Genomic DNA, 16,810 nt, shown 5'->3' on the forward strand with positions numbered 1-16,810 from the left:
AAGCTTGGAGTCTCTCTCTCCTTCTCCAAGAGTGTAACTAACTATCCCTAAAAAATATCTAAAATCTAGAAAATGAACTAAAAGTCCTTAACCCTTGCTCCTTTGGTCTTCTTAAGCTTTTCCCGCCAAGGCATTCCCCAAAAATGGGATTCCCAACTAACTCCACGCCTAAGTCACGTGGCTTCTTAAAAAAAAATCACATTCGAACATCGGCGCGCACGCGCAAGGTACGCGCGCGCGCCACCGATGCATCTTGTAATGTGCGCAGAGGCGTGATGTACGCGTGCGCGCCCATGAAGATCATGGCTTAGCCGCTACGCAAGCCGACTCCTGGCTTGACTCTTGGCTTCGGCTTCCAATTATTCTATCCACGTGGACGCGTCAAGTGCGCGCACGCGCCCATGCTGAGATTTCCAAGGCTCAATTCTCATGCTCGCTTCCTTTGCTCCCATCCTCCTTCTCTCTTCCAGTCCATCCCTGCCCTATATTCTGAAACCACTTAACACACGGGTCACGGCATCGAATGGCATCAAGAGAAGATTAGAAATGTATCTATTTTAGTGCAAAATAAGCATGTTTTCATCCATGGGACAAAACTAGGAAAGGAATATAAAATCTTGTATTTTCATATAGAAAGTGTGTGGAATCATTGATAAAACCCCTGAAATCAACACAAGATAAACCCTCAAAATGAGGTTTATCACCTTGTCTGTGGTATTCTGAGTAGGATTCAAGGATTGAATGACTGTGACGAGCTTCAAACTCCTGAAGGCTGGGCGTTAGTGACAGACGCAAAAGAATCAATGGATTCTATTCCAACCTGATTGAGAACCGACAGATGATTAGCCGTGCTGTGACAGAGCGCGTTGAACATTTTCACTAAGAGGACGGGACTGTAGCCACTGACAACGGTGATGCCCAACATACAGCTTGCCATGGAAAGGAGTAAGAAGGATTGGATGAAGACAGTAGGAAAGCAGAGAGACGGAAGGGACAAAGCATCTCCATACGCTTATCTGAAATTCTCACCAATGAATTACATAAGTATCTCTATCTTTATTTTATGCTTTATTCATATATCATCCATAACCATTTGAATCTGCCTGACTGAGATTTACAAGGTGACCATAGCTTGCTTCATACCAACAATCTCCGTGGGATCGACCCTTACTCGCGTAAGGTTTATTACTTGGACGACCCAGTGCACTTGCTGGTTAGTTGTGCGAAGTTGTGATAAAGAGTTGAGATTTTAATTGAGCGTACTATGTTGATGGCGCCATTGATGATCACAATTTCGTGCACCATCTATCTATGCAATTTCATCGGAGTTGGAGGAATGGAGGAAATGCAAAGAGATTGAGGGTTTTAGTTCGTTTTTGGTTAAGTTAGGACCTTAGATAACCACCTGTTTATGGTTTGTGTTTTAGTCCCTTAAGTTTTATAATCTGAGTGTCAGCATTCTACGATTGCCTCTAGCTTTTTTGGGACCTTGTTTATTATATATTTGGGTACTTTAACTATACTGAGAACCCCTATTTCTCATCTCATACGATATTATTGTTTTTCAGATGCAGGTCGAGATGCACCTCGCTAGGCGTTTGGAGTTCTATTGTAGCGAAGATAGGAGTTGGGCTTTTATATTTTGTTATGGATATATAAATGCTAAGACTTCTCCTTTTATGTATTATACCTTGGTGCCTCATAGAGGCTTTTGTTGGAGAACTAGGGTTTATTTTGAGAACTTTAGATATGGGATTATATGTATGTGTGTTTGTAAATATTCTCCGGCCAGCCTTAGCTTCGTAGGTTGAGTTTGGAGCTTGACTATTTAGTATCTTTGATCCTCTACTCTTATACTATATATGTATTTATTTGCGCTTAAACTTTTCTTCAAACGCAAATAAACGTTATTCACGAGCATTGCACTTTTCGGTTTCACGACTTTGCTTTACCATTTCTTCAAAGGATCCTAGATATAAAACTTTTGCAACTATATTATATATATATTATTTTTAGAGGTCGTAATACCTCACCACCTCTGTCTTATGACCTAAGCATAAGATTCTGTGTGGTAGGGTGTTATATTTATAACTTGAATTGCTGACTCAGCAGCCTTACAATGTGACACCCAACCCCACATGTGTCATCTAACAAATAATTCTTCATCATTAATCATCAAAACAGCCATGCAAATGTTCATTTTGGTGAGAACAAGAAAAGAGAACTGTGAGAACGAAAGAAAGAAAACCATGGAACCTCAACCCTTCTGAGCTTGATTTCTTGAGATCTGTAACTCCAATAAAAAATATAATCCGGTAAAAGTGTTCGTGTCCTCCTCCTCTACACGTTGGCATTACTTTTGTCCGGTAGAAGTTGACGGTGATGTAACTCCTCTTCCCTTTGAGTTCGGCCAATTGGAGTTCTAGGAGGCACAGACGATTTCTGACATTTTCTTCATCAGCAGGTTGGTCAGAAAGCTTCTCTGGAGTTTTCGTTGTTGTGATTTCTGTACGGAGATAGAATTTGGTAATTTTATAATAATTAAATATGAATTAGATGAGTGAATGTTGGTTTGATTGATTACTGTTTGTGTTTGATTAAGTTTATGTTGAATTATTGATGTTTGCTTGAGATTTTGGGTCGGCTATGTATAAACAGTCACTTGGGGTATTCTCATGAATTTGGGACTATTGTGGTGTGTTATTTTGAGATAAATTTGGTGAGGTTTGATGGCCAAGAGAAAAGATTAAAAGTTACGAAGAATCAGTAATCAAAAAACTCGAGAACGGATTAAAGCATAAGTAATATTTTAAGAGAAAAATGTTAAGGGTTTTGGTTTTGGTATAAAAGAAAGATTAGTGATTAAATTTTATTTTTGAAGGGTAACATTGTATTTATATATAAAAATCGAGGTTGAATTTGTAATTATGTAAGTTAGGTATTTTGGATAATAAATAAAGTACAGGGGTAAAAATAGGTATTTTGTAAAAGTTTAAGGTTGTTTTATAAATATTGAGTTAAAAATAAAATATTTAAAAGTTTGAAGTTTAATACGCAGATAATAAGAGTTTAAGAATAAAAGTTTTATGAAGCTAAATTTTTTAAGAAAAGCTTTAAATATTATTTATTCACCATTTAAATTATCTTATTTATATTATTGTTATCATTTTATTAAGAATATTTAAGTCAGAGAAGAGAAAATAGAAGAACTCTTAAAAGCTTTAGAGGACACAGTTGATTTAAGAATTTTATGATTCTTTTTCATAAGACATTAGGGAAAGGCGAGGAAAGAATGTGAAGTTGAATTATGATAAAGAATTAAAAGATTGAAGAAAATAAGAGACAAAGAAAATAAGTAAGAAAATAAAAGAGAAAGATGAGAAAGAAAAGAAAAGAAAAAGAACAAAAAGTGAATGATGTATTAAGTAAAAGGATCTCTGCCACAGAAGAGTAGAGAGCAGTGACGAGAAGGATGTATTAAGTAAAAGGATCTCTGCGATAAAAGAGCAGAGAGCAGTGACTAAAAATATTTTAATGAACGTCTGCCACAGTAGAGCAGATAGAAAAGAAGTTATTAATTAAACGGATCTCTACCGCAGTAGAGTAGATAGCGAAGATTGAAAAAAAATTGAGTGATGTTGGGCCTTAGTGCCAAGTATCTAGTGAAGATAGCAATGCGTAACGCTCACTTGATACTATAGGGATGGCTCAGTGAGAACGGCGATGCATAACGCTCACTGGAGACCGAAAGGAAGGTTCTCCCAATGGGACGGCGATGCGTAACGCTCGTGGAGGGGACTGGTGCACGAAATTGTGATCACTACTTTTCAACACTCAAATAATCCCTAGTAATGGCCCCAAAGACTTGGTGCTCAATACCATGGCATAAACACAACTTCGCACAACTAACCAGCAAGTGCACTGGGTCATCCAAGTAATAAACCTTACGCGAGTAAGGGTCGATCCCACGGAGATTGTTGGTATGAAGCAAGCTATGGTCACCTTGTAAATCTCAGTCAGGCAGACTCAATTGGTTATGGATGATATATGAATAAAACATAAAGATAAAGATAGAGATACTTATGCAATTCATTGGTGAGAACTTCAGATAAGCGAATGGAGATGCTTTGTCCCTTCCGTCTCTCTGCTTTCCTACTGTCTTCATCCAATCCTTCTTACTCCTTTCCATGGCAAGCTGTATTTAGGGTTTCACCGTTGTCAATGGCTACTTCCCATCCTCTCAGTGGAAATGTTCAACGCACCCTGTCACGGCACGGCTATCCAGCTGTCGGTTCTCGATCATGTCGGAATAGAATCCAGTGATTCTTTTGCGTCTGTCACTAACGCCCCACAATCGCGAGTTTGAAGCTCGTCACAGTCATTCAATCATTGAATCCTACTCAAAATATCACAGACAAGGTTTAGACCTTCCGGATTCTCTTGAATGCCGCTATCAATTCTGGCTTATACCACGAAGACTCTGATCTCACGGAATGGATGGCTCGGTTGTCAGGCGAGCGCTCGTTTGTCAGGCGAGCAGCAACCATGCGTCGTGTATCAGGAATCCAAGAGATATCCACCCAATCTAAGGTAGAACGAAGGTGGTTGTCAGTCACACGTTCATAGGTGAGAATGATGATGAGTGTCACGGATCATCACATTCATCAAGTTGAAGAACAAGTGATATCTTGGAATAAGAACAAGCTGAATTGAATAGAAGAACAATAGTAATTGCATTAATACTCGAGGTACAGCAGAGCTCCACACCTTAATCTATGGTGTGTAGAAACTCCAGGGTGAAGAAGAAGAGAGAGGGTGGTGGGGTAGGTGGGGATCCTGTGGGGTCCACAGATCCTGAGGTGTCAAGGAAAAGTCATCCCTGCACCAAGTGGCGTGCAAAAATGCACTATGTGCCAATTCTGGCGTTAAACGCCGGGCTGGTGCCCATTTCTGGCGTTTAACGCCAAGTGCTTGCCCTTTTCTAGCGTTTAACACCAGTCTGGTGCCCCTTTCTGGCGTTAAACGCCCAGAATGGTGCCAGACTGGGCGTTAAACGCCCATCTGCTAGCCTTACTGGCGTTTAAACGCCAGTAAGTTCTCCTCCAGGGTGTGCTGTTTTTCTTTCTGTTTTTCATTCTGTTTTTGCTTTTTCAATTGATTTTGTGACTTCTCATGATCATCAACCTACAGGAAACATAAAATAACAAAGGAAAATAGATTAAATATAACATTGGGTTGCCTCCCAACAAGCGCTTCTTTAATGTCAGTAGCTTGACAGTGGGCTCTCATGGAGCCTCACAGATAGTCAGAGCAATGTTGGAACCTCCCAACACCAAACTTAGAGTTTGAATGTGGGGGTTCAACACCAAACTTAGAGTTTGGTTGTGGCCTCCCAACACCAAACTTAGAGTTTGACTGTGGGGGCTCTGTTTGACTCTGTTTTAAGAGAAGCTCTTCATGCTTCCTCTCCATGGTGACAGAGGGATATCCTTGAGCCTTAAACACGAAGGATTCTTCATTCACTTGAATGATCAATTCTCCTCTGTCCACATCAATCACAGCCTTTGCTGTGGCTAGGAAGGGTCTGCCAAGGATGATGGATTCATCCATGCTCCTCCCAGTCTCTAGGACTATGAAATCAGCAGGGATGTACTGGTCTTCAATCTTCACCAGAACATCCTCTACTAGCCCATAAGCTTGTTTTCTTGAATTGTCTGCCATCTTTAGTGAGATTCTTGCAGCTTGTACCTCAAAGATCCCTAGCTTCTCCATTACAGAGAGAGGCATGAGGTTTACACTTGACCCTAAGTCACACAGAGCCTTTTTAAAGGTCATGGTGCCTATGGTACAAGGTATTGAAAACTTCCCAGGATCTTGTCTCTTTTGAGGTAATCTCTGCCTAAACAAGTCATCCAGTTCTTTGGTGAGCAAAGGAGGTTCCTCCTCCCAAGTCTCATTTCCAAATAACTTGTCATTTAGCTTCATGATTGCTCTAAGGTATTTAGCAACTTGCTCTTCAGTGACATACTCATCCTCTTCAGAGGAAGAATACTCATCAGAGCTCATGAATGGCATAAGTAAGTCTAATAGAATCTCTATGGTTTCATTTTGAGCCTCAGATTCCCATGGTTCCTCATTGGGGAACTCATTGGAGGCCAGTGGACGTCCATTGAGGTCTTCCTCAGTGGCGTTCACTGCCTCTTCCTCCTCTCCAGATTCAGCCATGTTGATGGCCTTGCACTCTCCTTTTGGATTTTCTTCTGTATTGCTTGGAAGGGTACTAGGAGGGAGTTCAGTAATTTTCTTGCTCAGCTGTCCCACTTGTGCCTCCAAATTTCTAATGGAGGACCTTGTTTCAGTCATGAAACTTTGAGTGGTTTTGATTAGATCAGAGACCATGGTTGCTAAGTCAGAGTGGTTCTGCTTAGAATTCTCTGTCTGTTGCTGAGAAGATGATGGAAAAGGCTTGCCATTGCTAAACCTGTTTCTTCCACCATTATTATTGTTGAAACCTTGTTGAGGTCTCTGTTGATCCTTCCATGAGAAATTTGGATGATTTCTCCATGAAGAATTATAGGTGTTTCCATAGGGTTCTCCCATGTAATTCACCTCTTCCATTGATGGGTTCTCAGGATCATAAGCTTCTTCTTCAGATGAAGCATCTTTAGTACTGCCTGGCGCATTTTGCATTCCAGACAGACTTTGAGAAATCAAATTGACTTGCCGAGTCAATATTTTATTCTGAGCTAATATGGCATTCAGAGTATCAATCTCAAGAACTCCTTTCTTCTGATTTGTCCCATTGTTCACAGGATTTCTTTCAGAAGTGTACATGAATTGGTTATTTGCAACCATTTCAATTAGTTCTTGAGCTTCTGTAGGCGTCTTCTTCAGATGAAGAGATCCTCCAGCAGAGCTATCCAAAGACATCTTGGACAGTTCAGATAGACCATCATAGAAAATACCTATGATGCTCCATTCAGAAAGCATGTCAGAAGGACATTTTCTGATCAATTGTTTGTATCTTTCCCAAGCTTCATAGAGGGATTCACCTTCCTTCTGTCTGAAGATTTGGACTTCCACTCTAAGCTTACTCAATTTTTGAGGTGGAAAGAACTTTGCCAAGAAGGAATTGACTAGCTTTTCCCAAGAGTTCAGGCTTTCTTTAGGTTGTGAGTCCAACCATATCCTAGCTCTGTCTCTTACAGCAAAAGGGAATAGCATAAGTCTATAGACCTCAGGGTTAACCCCATTAGTCTTGACAGTGTCACAGATTTGTAAGAATTCAGCTAAGAACTGATGAGGATCTGATGAGCGGATAATTTATACGCTTTTTGGCATTGTTTTTAGGTAATTTTTAGTAAGTTCAAGCTACTTTTAGGGATGTTTTCATTAGTTTTTATGTTAAATTCACATTTCTGGACTTTACTATGAGTTTGTGTGTTTTTCTGTGATTTCAGATAAATTCTGGCTGAAATTGAGGGACTTGAGCAAAACTCTGAAAAAGGCTGACAAAAGGACTGCTGATGCTGTTGGAATCTGACCTCCCTGCACTCAAAATAGATTTTCTAGAGCTACAGAACTCTAATTGAAGCGGTCTCAACGGCGTTGGAAAGTAGATATCCAGGGCTTTCCAGCAATATATAATAGTCCATACTTTATTCGGAAATTGACGACATAACTTGGCGTTGAACGCCAAGTACATGCTGCTGTCTGGAGTTAAACGCCAGAAAAACGTCATGATCCGGAGTTGAACGCCCAAAACACGTTATAACTTGGAGTTCAACTCCAAGAGAAGCCTCAGCTCGTGGATAGATCAAGCTCAGCCCAAACATACACCAAGTGGGCCCCGGAAGTGGATTTATGCATCAATTACTTACTTATGTAAACCCTAGTAGCTAGTTTATTATAAATAGAACTCTTTACTATCATATTATCATCTTGGTTTTGATCCAGGATTGTATTTTGAATCCTGTGATCACGTTTTGGGGGCTGGCCATTCGGCCATGCCTGAACCTTTCACTTATGTATTTTCAACAGTGGAGTTTCTGCACACCATAGATTAAGGGTGTGGAGCTCTGCTGTACCTCAAGTTTCAATACAATTACTATTACTTTCTATTCAATTCTCTTTTATTCTTATTCCAAGATATACGTTGCACTTCAACTTGATGAATGTGATGATCCGTGACACTCATCATCATTCTCACCTATGAACGCGCGTGATTGACAACCACTTCCGTTCTACCTTAGGCCGGGCGCATATCTCTTAGATTCCCCAACAGAATCTTCGTGGTATAAGCTAGAAAGATGGCGGCATTCATGAGGATCCGGAAAGTCTAACCTTGTTTGTGGTATTCCGAGTAGGATCCTGGGAATCCGGAAAGTCTACCTTGTCTGTGGTATTCCGAGTAGGATTCCGGTATTGAATGACTGTGACGAGCTTCAAACTCCTGAAGGCTGGGCGTTAGTGACAGACGCAAAAGAATCAATGGATTCTATTCCAACCTGATTGAGAACCGACAGATGATTAGCCGTGCTGTGATAGAGCATTTGGAACGTTTTCACTGAGAGGATGGGATGTAGCTATCAACCAAGGGTGATGCCTCCAGACGATTAGCCGTGCAGTGACAGCGCATAAGACCATTTTCCCGAGAGGATTGAAAGTAGCCATTGATGATAGTGAGGCCCTACATACAGCTTGCCATGGAAAGGAGTAAGAAGGATTGGAAGAGAGAGTAGTGAAGTAGAGTTTCAAGAGGAGCACAGCATCTCCATACGCTTGTCTGAAATTCCCACTCTTGATTTACATAAGTATTTCTATCCCTTTTATTTTCTTTTTATATTTGATTTTCTAAATTCCATAATTTTATCCCCCTGACTGGGATGTACAAGATGACCATAGCTTGCTTCATACCAACAATCTCTGTGGGATCGACCCTTACTCACGTAAGGTTTATTACTTGGACGACCCAGTACACTTGCTGGTTAGTTGAACGGAGTTGTGAATTCAACTGGTGCCATAATAATGATTTCATACAAATACAAAAGAATATGGATCACAATTTCGAAAATTATAAAAAAAATGAAAAAGATATGATTTTTGAAAAATCTTTTTCAAAATATTTTCAAAATCTTTTTCTTATCTTTACATCTAATTTTCGAAAATTAGCTAACAATTAATGTGATTGGTTCAAAAATTTGAAGTTTGTTACTTTCTTGTTAAGAAAGGTTTAATCTTTAAGTTCTAGAATCTTATCTTGTAGTTTCTTGTTAGTCAAGTCATTTTAAAAATTAAATCTTTTTCAAAATATCTTTTTATTAAAATTTTTATCTTATCTTTTTATCTTATCCTTCTCAAAATTTTATCTTTTTCAAAAAATTTTAAAATATCTTTTCTAACTTCTTTTCTTCTTATCTTTTCAAAATTGATTTTAATATCTTTTTTTCAACTAACTAATTAACTTTTTGTTTGTTTCTTATCTTTTTCAAAACCACCTAACTACTTTTCCCTCTCTAATTTTTGAAAATACCTCCCTCTTTTCCAAAAATTCTTTTTAATTAATTAATTGTTTCAAATTTTAGTTTTAATTTTCGAAAATTACTTACCCATTTTTCAAAATTATTTTCGAATTTCTCTCCCCCTCATCTCTTTCTATTTATTTTATTTATTTACTAACACTTCTCTTCACCTCTCTTCATCTCCAATCACTGCCTCTATCCTCACCATTGTGATTGGATTCTCCACTTTTATTCCTTTCTTCTTCTACTAACAATAAGGAACCTCTTTACTGTGACATAGAGGATTCCTCTTTCTTTTCTTGTTCTCTTCTTCCCTATATGAGCAGGAGCAAGGACAAGAACATTCTTATTGAAGCAGATCATGAACCAGAAAAGACTCTGAAGAGGAAGTCAAGAGAAACTAAAAATCAACAATTCAGAGAAACCTCAAAAAAAAAAGAAGAAAAAAAAAAGAGAAAAAGGAAAGACAAAAAGCTTCCACCTTCGAGTCATGGGAGATGGAAAGACTCATCTAAAGGGTTTATAGCTCAGTGGTAGAATATTTGACTACAAATCAAGAGATCCCTGAGATACCTCAGGAGATAAATTATCCTCCGCACAACTATTGGGAGCAAATAAAGATAAAAACACCAAAATCACTAGGGATCATGCAACAGAAGCAAGGAAAAGACATAAAGGAGCTCAAAAAGCACCATTGGATCTTCAAGAAGGCGCCACCCTCACTCAGGTGGACTCATTCCTTGTTCTTATTTTCTCTGCTTTTTCGGTTTTTATCCTTCATGTTTATCTATATTTTGTGTCTCTACTTCATGATCATTAGTATGTAGTAACTATGCCTTAAAGATTATGAATAATTTCATGAATCCTTCACCTCTCTTAAAAGAAAAATGTTTTAATTCAAAAGAACAAGAAGTACATGAATTTCGAATTTATCCTTGAATTTAGTTTAATTATATTGATGTGGTGACAATACTTCTTGCTTTCTAAATGAATGCTTGAACAGTGCATATATCTTTTGATCTTGTTGTTTATGAATGTTAAAATTGTTGGCTCTTGAAAGAATGATGAATAAGGAGAAATGTTATTGACAATCTGAAGAATCATAAATTTGATTCTTGAAGCAAGAAAAAGCAGTGAATGGCAAAAAAAATAATAAAAAATTAATTGGCGAAAAAAATATTTAGAAAGAAAAAGAAAAAGCAAGCAGAAAAAGCCAATAGCCCTTAAAACCAAAAGGCAAGGATAAAAAGGATCCAAGGCTTTGAGCATCAATGGATAGGAGGGCCCAAGGAAATAAAATCCAGGCCTAAGCGGCTAATTCAAGCTGTCCCTAACCATGTGCTTGTGGCATGCAGGTCCAAGTGAAAAGCTTGAGACTGAGTGGTTAAAGTCGTGATCCAAAGCAAAAAGAGTGTGCTTAAGAGCTCTGGACACCTCTAACTGGGGACTTTAGCAAAGCTAAGTCACAATCTGAAAAGGTTCACCCAGTTATGTGTCTGTGGCATTTATGTATCCGGTGGTAATACTGGAAAACAAAGTGCTTAGGGCCACGGCCAAGACTCATAAAAGTAGCTATGTTCAAGAATCAACATACTTTTAACTAGGAGAATCAATAACACTATCTGAAATTCTAAGTTCCTAGAGATGCCAATCATTCTAAACTTCAAAGGAAAAAGTGAGATGCCAAAACTATTCAGAGGCAAAAAGCTACAAGTCCCGCTCATCTAATTAGAATTAATATTCATTGATATTTTGGAATTTATAGTATATTCTCTTCTTTTTATCCTATTTGATTTTCAGTTGCTTGGGGACAAGCAACAATTTAAGTTTGGTGTTGTGATGAGCGGATAATTTATATGCTTTTTGGCATTGTTTTTATGTAGTTTTTAGAAAGTTCAAGCTACTTTTAGGGATGTTTTCATTAGTTTTTATGTTAAATTCACATTTCTGGACTTTACTATGAGTTTATGTGTTTTTCTGTGATTTCAGGTAAATTCTGGCTAAAATTGAGGGACTTGAGCAAAACTCTAAAAAAGGCTGACAAAAGGACTGCTGATGCTGTTGGAATCTGACCTCCCTACACTCAAAATGGATTTTCTGGAGCTACATAACTCTAATTGGCGCGATCTCAACGGCGTTGGAAAGTAGACATCCAGGGCTTTCCAGCAATATATAATAGTCCATACTTTATTCAGAAATTGACGACATAACTTGGCGTTGAACGCCAAGTACATGCTGCTGTCTGGAGTTAAACGCCAGAAAAACGTCATGATCTAGAGTTGAACGCCCAAAACACGTTATAACTTGGAGTTCAACTCCAAGAGAAGCCTCAGCTCGTGGATAGATCAAGCTCAGCCCAACATACACCAAGTGGGCCCCGGAAGTGGATTTATGCATCAATTACTTACTTATGTAAACCCTAGTAGCTAGTTTATTATAAATAGAACTCTTTACTATCATATTATCATCTTGGTTTTGATCCTGGATTGTATTTTGAATCCTGTGATCATGTTTTGGGGGCTGGCCATTCGGCCATGCCTGAACCTTTCACTTATGTATTTTCAACAGTGGAGTTTCTGCACACCATAGATTAAGGGTGTGGAGCTCTGCTGTACCTCAAGTTTCAATACAATTACTATTACTTTCTATTCAATTCTCTTTTATTCTTATTCCAAGATATACGTTGCACTTCAACTTGATGAATGTGATGATCCGTGACACTCATCATCATTCTCACCTATGAACGTGCGTGATTGACAACCACTTCCGTTCTACCTTAGGCCGGGCGCATATCTCTTAGATTCCCCAACAGAATCTTCGTCGTATAAGCTAGAAAGATGGCGGCATTCATGAGGATCCGGAAAGTCTAACCTTGTTTGTGGTATTCCAAGTAGGATCCTGAGAATCCGGAAAATCTACCTTGTCTGTGGTATTCCGAGTAGGATTCCGGTATTGAATGACTGTGACGAGCTTCAAACTCCTGAAGGCTGGGCGTTAGTGACAGACGCAAAAGAATCAATGGATTCTATTCCAACCTGATTGAGAACCGACAGATGATTAGCCGTGCTGTGACAGAGCATTTGGAACGTTTTCACTGAGAGGATGGGATGTAGCTATCAACCAAGGGTGATGCCTCCAGACGATTAGCTGTGCAGTGACAGCGCATAGGACCATTTTCCCGAGAGGATTGAAAGTAGCCATTGATGATAGTGAGGCCCTACATACAGCTTGCCATGGAAAGGAGTAAGAAGGATTGGAAGAGAGAGTAGTGAAGTAGAGTTTCAAGAGGAGCACAGCATCTCCATACGCTTGTCTGAAATTCCCACTCTTGATTTACATAAGTATTTCTATCCCTTTTATTTTCTTTTTATATTTGATTTTCTAAATTCCATAATTTTATCCCCCTGACTAGGATGTACAAGATGACCATAGCTTGCTTCATACCAACAATCTCTGTGGGATCGACCCTTACTCACGTAAGGTTTATTACTTGGACGACCCAGTACACTTGCTGGTTAGTTGAACGGAGTTGTGAATTCAACTGGTGTCATAATAATGATTTCATACAAATACAAAAGAATATGGATCACAATTTCGTCCACCAGGATCTTCCAGTGGAAGTCCATGGAACTTGCAATTCTGTTGCATTAGAGAAACTAATTGAGGCTTAAGCTCAAAGTTGTTTGCTCCAATGGCAGGGATAGAGATGCTTCTCCCATAGAAGTCGGGAGTAGGTGCAGTAAAGTCACCTAGCACCTTCCTTGCATTGTTGGCATTGTTGTTATTTTCGGCTGCCATAGGTTCTTCTTCTTTGAAGATTTCTGTTAGGTCCTCTACAGAGAATTGTGCTTTAGCTTCTCTTAGCTTTCGCTTCAAGGTCCTTTCAGGTTCAGGGTCAGCTTCAACAAGAATGCCTTTGTCTTTGCTCCTGCTCATATGAAAGAGAAGAGAACAAGAAAGTATGGAATCCTCTATGTTACAGTATAGAGATTCCTTGAGGTGTCAGAGGAACAGAAAAATAGAAGGAAGAGGTAGAAAAATTTGAACTTAGTGAGATAGAGTTCGAATTGTGCATTGAGGAGGAGTGTTACTCCATAAATAGAAGGATGTGAGAAGAGAGGAAGAGATTTTCGAAAATTAAGTGTGGAAAAAAAATCAAGTGATTTTTTGAAAAAGATTTTGAAATTAGAAATCAAAAAGATATGATTGAAAACTATTTTTGAAAAAGATGTGATTAAGAAGATATGATTGAAAAGATATGATTTGAAAAACAATTTAAAAAGATTTGATTTTAAAATATTAATGACTTGCCTAACAAGAAAAGATTTGATTCAAACATTAAACCTTTCTCAACAGAAAAGGCAACTTACTTGAAATGTTGAATCAAATCATTAATTGATAGCAAGTATTTTTGAAAAAGGAAAGAAATTGATTTTGAAAAAGATTTGATTTTGAAAAACTTTAAAAACTTGAAAAAAAATTGCATTAAAAACAAAATCTTCCCTCTTGTGCCATCCTGGCGTTAAACGCCCAAAATGCTACCCTTTTGGGCGTTAAACGCCCAGCCAGGCACCCTGGCTGGCGTTTAAACGCCAGTTTTCCTTCTTCACTGGGCGTTTCAAACGCCCAGCTTTTTCTGTATAATTCCTCTGCTGCATGTACTGAATCTTCAGTTCTCTGTATTATTGACTTGAAAATAGAAACAAGATCAAATAAACAATGCATGCAAGACCAAACTTAAAATAAGACACTAGACTCAAACAAGAAACATAAAATTTTTTTGGTTTTTATGATTTTGTAATTTTTTTGTGCTTTTTCGAAAATTAAGTGGAAAAGAAAATAAAGGTATCAAAATTCTTAATGAGAATTCCAGGAATCATGCAATGTTAGTCTAAAGCTTTAGTCTAAAGGAATTAGACATGGATAGCCAAGCTTCAGCAGGACATTGCATTCAAGAGCTAAATTGATGAGAATCAATCAGCTTTGGTGATGATAAGAACATCACCTTGAAACACTAGAATTCATTCTTAAGAACTCTGAAGATAAATACCTAATCTAAGCAACAAGATGAACCGTCAGTTGTCCAAACTCAACAATCCCCGGCAACGGCACCAAAAACTTGGTGCACAAAATTGTGATCACTACTTTTCAACACTCAAATAATCCCTAGTAATGGCCCCAAAGACTTGGTGCTCAATACCATGGCATAAACACAACTTCGCACAACTAACCAGCAAGTGCACTGGGTCGTCCAAGTAATAAACCTTACGCGAGTAAGGGTCGATCCCACGGAGATTGTTGGTATGAAGCAAGCTATGGTCACCTTGTAAATCTCAGTCAGGCAGACTCAATTGGTTATGGATGATATATGAATTAAACATAAAGATAAAGATAGAGATACTTATGCAATTCATTGGTGAGAACTTCAGATAAGCGAATGGAGATGCTTTGTCCATTCCGTCTCTCTGCTTTCCTACTGTCTTCATCCAATCCTTCTTACTCCTTTCCATGGCAAGCTGTATTTAGGGTTTCACCGTTGTCAATGGCTACTTCCCATCCTCTCAGTGGAAATGTTCAACGCACCCTGTCACGGCACGGCTATCCAGCTGTCGGTTCTCGATCATGTCGGAATAGAATCCAGTGATTCTTTTGCGTCTGTCACTAACGCCCCACAATCGCGAGTTTGAAGCTCGTCACAGTCATTCAATCATTGAATCCTACTCAGAATACCACAGACAAGGTTTAGACCTTCTGGATTCTCTTGAATGCTGCCATCAATTCTGGCTTATACCACGAAGACTCTGATCTCACGGAATGGATGGCTCGGTTGTCAGGCGAGCGCTCATTTGTCAGGCGAGCAGCAACCATGCGTCGTGTATCAGGAATCCAAGAGATATCCACCCAATCTAAAGTAGAACGGAGGTGGTTGTCAGTCACACGTTCATAGGTGAGAATGATGATGAGTGTCACGGATCATCACATTCATCAAGTTGAAGAACAAGTGATATCTTGGAATAAGAACAAGCTGAATTGAATAGAAGAACAATAGTAATTGCATTAATACTCGAGGTACAGCAGAGCTCCACACCTTAATCTATGGTGTGTAGAAACTCCACCGTTGAAAATACATAAGAACAAGGTCTAGGCATGGCCGTGAGGCCAGCCCCCAAAACATGATCAAAGGATTCAAAGACCTAAAGATGATCTAAGATCCCCCCGATGAAAATACAATAGTAAAAGGTCCTATTTATAGGGAACTAGTAGCTTAAGAATTACAAAGATGAGTAAATGACATAAAAATCCACTTCCGGGCCCACTGGGTGTGTGCTTGGGCTGAGCATTGAAGCATTTTCGTGTAGAGACTTCTCTTGGAGTTAAACGCCAGCTTTTGTGCTAGTTTGGGCGTTTAACTCCCACTTTGGTGCCAGTTCCGGCGTTTAACGCTGAGAATTCTGAAGGTGACTTTGAACGCTGGTTTGGGCCATCAAATCTTGGGCAAAGTATGGACTATCATATATTGCTGGAAAGCCCAGGATATCTACTTTCCAACGCCGTTGAGAGCGCGCCAATTGGGTATCTGTAGCTCCAGAAAATCCACTTCAAGTGCAGGGAGGTCAGAATCCAACAGCATCTGCAGTCCTTTTCAGTCTCTGAATCAGATTTTTGCTCAGGTCCCTCAATTTCAGCCAGAAAATACCTGAAATCACAGAAAAACACACAAACTCATAGTAAAGTCCAGAAAAGTGAATTTTAACTAAAAACTAATAAAAATATACTAAAAACTAACTAAATCCTACTAGAAACATACTAAAAACAATGCCAAAAAGCGTACAAATTATCCGCTCATCAGGGACGTTGGCTGAGATAAGGACAGCAGTACGAAATGCTTATCTTAGGACCAGTATCGGGAATCAGGCAACAAACAGACACATGAGTTCATAGCCTGTAGAGGACTAGACATGTATAATACTTGTTTGTGCATATTTGTTTGTGATTGTATTTTCTATGATTGTGCGTGCTTGCAATTGGATTCTATGTTCTGTAATTGCTGTGTTGGATTATACTTTGTTGATTGTTGTTATTGATTGAGAACTTAATGAAACAAACTTAACTTCTAACCCCAATCCTACTAAGAACTCCCAAATTCTTACCCCCTATTTTCACTCCCTTTTAGCTACAGGTGCGAAAGTTTACGCAGAGCTATGAAAACATAGAAGATTATGTTTACAAGTTGCGTTGTTAGATTTTATTTTCCCCTCGTCGTTTATTATTTTTTATTTTTAGAGGGG

At 38.8% G+C, this 16,810-nt stretch overlaps 1 non-coding gene across 1 annotated transcript; it reads left to right on the top strand.

Moving 5' to 3' along the window:
* Positions 1-6,984: 6,984 nt before the first annotated feature.
* LOC130955275 (small nucleolar RNA R71) lies at positions 6,985-7,092 on the top strand. Its single transcript, XR_009076699.1, has one exon. It is a non-coding gene; the product is annotated as a small nucleolar RNA R71 (small nucleolar RNA).
* The last annotated feature ends 9,718 nt before the right edge of the window (positions 7,093-16,810 follow it).

This window comes from Arachis stenosperma, chromosome 1 (genome assembly GCF_014773155.1).
Source record: "Arachis stenosperma cultivar V10309 chromosome 1, arast.V10309.gnm1.PFL2, whole genome shotgun sequence".
Taxonomy (NCBI): Eukaryota; Viridiplantae; Streptophyta; class Magnoliopsida; order Fabales; family Fabaceae; genus Arachis; species Arachis stenosperma.